The following is a 3,362-nucleotide window of genomic DNA, read 5'->3' as shown; positions in this document are numbered from 1 at the left end:
TCTATAGGCTTTGTTCCACTCATCCTCTGAATGTCTCTGTATTTCCGGGAATACTGAGAACAGCTGGAGAGTACCATTAAGGAGGTGAAGAGGTCACAAGGCAGCCTTCTGGAATGTACCCTGAGGCAAGGAGGGAAAGAAGTCACAAGGCTGCCTACCCCAGTTCCACTCAAAGTATTATGCTAAGGTCCGAGATACTTTCCGGCTATGGTCTTGGCTCCACACACACACCTGTGTCTTGCAAAAACTTATAAACTTCTCACATCAGTAGGAGCCATGTATCAAGTCCTGGGAAAGTCAGCTGTCATCAATGCTGAGTGTGGAATCATGGCTTTAGAACCTACCGGGTCAGAGGAGCTGTAGGGTAGTAGATGTGCAGAAATAAGGCAGGTGTGAGATCAGTTTCTCTGCTACTAGCATTTAATTTTTGTATTGATATTTCAAAAAGTGTTCTCTTTTCTATGATGGAAACAAATCTTTTATAATTTAATTTAACCTACACTTACACACTCCTATTTTGTGTCAGTAACTTATTGAATAGAATTGCATTTAGAGCCTGTGATTTCTCATTCTAAAAATTTTTAGTTATTAATCAAGTAAGGAATGAGTGAACATGTGATTGGGTCACTGTGTATACCTTTGCAACCTGTACAAGTGTGGCTATAATCATTAACATCTTGGCATTAATATTATATCTGTGATGTATACACACTATATTTTCAATAAAATACCTGTTTTATTTTTTTCCTTATTTTTCATTTGTTGAGTCCCTCGGGGTCTATTCACACCTGTGCCGGAACTCATTATCAAGCCTATGCTTCCCTTAGTGTACAGACATTGGCTTGCCTCTTCCTGCAGAGTGCAGGATTAAAAACCTGAGCCACCATGCCCACCTTATGTATTCAGCTTCAGGATTCCTTTTCAAAATGCTATGCATGTGTATAATCCATGTGTGAACTCTCAGAAGTCAATGGATATTTTAATGAAGCTGTCTCTGTTTCCATGGGTTGTGCTAGATTTTTCTAGTAAAGATATAGCCCCCATCCTCATTTCCCTCAAGGTCCACTCTTCCTCCCAAGCTTTCCTTTAGTCCAAGGAGAAGGGGAGCTTTTCTCCTGTAATAACTCACCGCCGCTTACCAAGTCGCATCAGCATTGCATATATCTTCTTCCTCTTTGTCATGGTAAGGCATCCCCACAAGGGGAAGGGGTCAAAGAGCAGGCAACAGAGTCCATGTCAAGGACAACCCTGCTCCCATTACTATTGGATTCATATGGAGACTGTGCTACTTATGGGTTTCTTTTGAGTGGGAGCTAAGTCCACTCCATGCATAGTCCTTTTTTGGTGCATCAGTGTCCACCGGTTTCCGTGGGCCCAATTTTTTTTGCTCCATTGGTTTCCTTGTAGAGCTGCTATCCCCTCTGTTCTTCTACCCCCTTATTCTTCCACAGATTCCCTGCACTATGCGCAAATGTTAGTCGTGATACACAGCTTCTGCTTCAATCTACTGCTTGGTTTTGTCCTTTAGAGGACAAAGACTATGTCTATAATGAAGATTCCCGTCCAGTGGTCATGCTGCGGTCTGAAGAGATCACTGACTTATTGAAACTCCGTTCAGTCCTTGCATCAAGATTATTGTAATGGAGCAAGGCAACCTCTTTTTAAATCTATCTGCCTTTTTCTCACACCACGTGCTTTCTCCTTAATGACACATCCATGAGAACACTTATTCTGATAGAATTTTACCTGGTTGGCATGACTGAAGGAGAGCTGCATAAGACTAAGACTTTTGTCCTTACAAATCAGTGAACAACAGAAAGTAGTATGTTATCTCTGGTTATGGTATTACAGTAGGGCTTGCAGAGGAATATTACTATTTATTTTAATCAATATCTATGTATCTATAATATGTATCATATATATTATAAATATACATATAGTTGTGAAAAATCTGTTATTTCATATGAACATGTGTGGTTCATTAGTTGTCAAAAATAACTTTGAAAGATGGAAGGAAGTGAATTGGATGTGTCACTTTTTCCCTTATGGCATGGGCCTTAGACTCGTGACATCACTGTGGCCTGTAACCATGACTACTACAGAATCCTCACACTTCAGTCTCTGGTCTACCTACTGCTGTAGCCAACTTTGGTGTTTAGTGACAGGAATAGAAAAGATAATTTCACACAATTGAAAGATTTTCCATTTCAGGCTCCAATCTGAAGGTATTGTCAAATAGCTAACATTAACTTAAAGATAGACTAATGCATCATAGATTGCTCTGTCTTGATTCCTCTAGATCATGTCAGCAATCTCATAACATAGTAGAGGCTTCATGAAAAACTACTCAAGTTACCAATATTTAGTACTATTCCCACAGAGAAACAAATTTATCATGTCAGAAATGGAATGCTTTGAGTTACACAGGCGAATGGTATCATTAAATCTTCAAAATAATCTGTACAAATTATATGACAGAGTTATGTTCTGTTCTACCTAATGTGTTACCCACTAGGACCACAAAGTTTTGTTGGAAATTTTTTAGATTTAATAGAAATTCTAATACTCTGCTTTTCAAAAAAAAAATCTTATTTTCAACATATATTGTGTCTTTGGGCCATATTTCTCAAAATTAGACAGAAATGACTTTCCAAATATGCTCATTTATTTTCTATTTTCCTTAACATGAAATTGAGTTGGTACTATTTTTAACATATTGTTGCATCATTGCTTGATGTATGTGATGATGACCATTGATTATTATCTCTTTGACTGTTTGATTGACAGGGATCTTCTATCTAAGATGTTTTTCCCTGTATATACTCCTTGAAATCTGCAACACATGTTTTAGGAAGAGTAACAGTAACTTAAGAAGAACAGCATTTTAAATATTTAAATTATATGATGAGGACATAGTAAAGAAACAAGCAATATAGTAGCTGCTCCATTATTATAGGGAAGAATTGTGTTGTGGACCAGAGAATAAAATGTTCAGAAATATCTGGAAGAGTTCAGAGCAAATAGGAAAACAGAGTTGATGTTATCAAGGCAGGCAGTTTAAGAGGGAATGGATAATATCCAGAGAGATAAGAGGAGATCTAGAACAGGGATAGAAACTTTGTCTTCATAGAGAGAGGGAGCACAGTTTCTAGAAGATTTTTTTAGTAATAATACAACAAAAGGAGATGGGAATGTTTGGGAAGGAAAAAGAGCCTAGGTTGAGATTTGTAACAAGTACTCTTATTTCCCCTTCTGAGAATGTGGAAGCTAGAATGTGTGTATTATTCTGATAGTAGCCATAGGTGAATGGAGAGCAATGTCCCTTTTGCCAGAGGCAAGTGAGATGACTCCTTTTCCTGGAA

The sequence above is a fragment of the Acomys russatus genome, unplaced genomic scaffold (genome assembly GCF_903995435.1).
Source record: "Acomys russatus unplaced genomic scaffold, mAcoRus1.1, whole genome shotgun sequence".
NCBI lineage: Eukaryota > Metazoa > Chordata > Mammalia > Rodentia > Muridae > Acomys > Acomys russatus.
The sequence above is the reverse complement of the archived record's forward strand: the minus strand, read 5'-3'. Positions refer to the sequence as shown.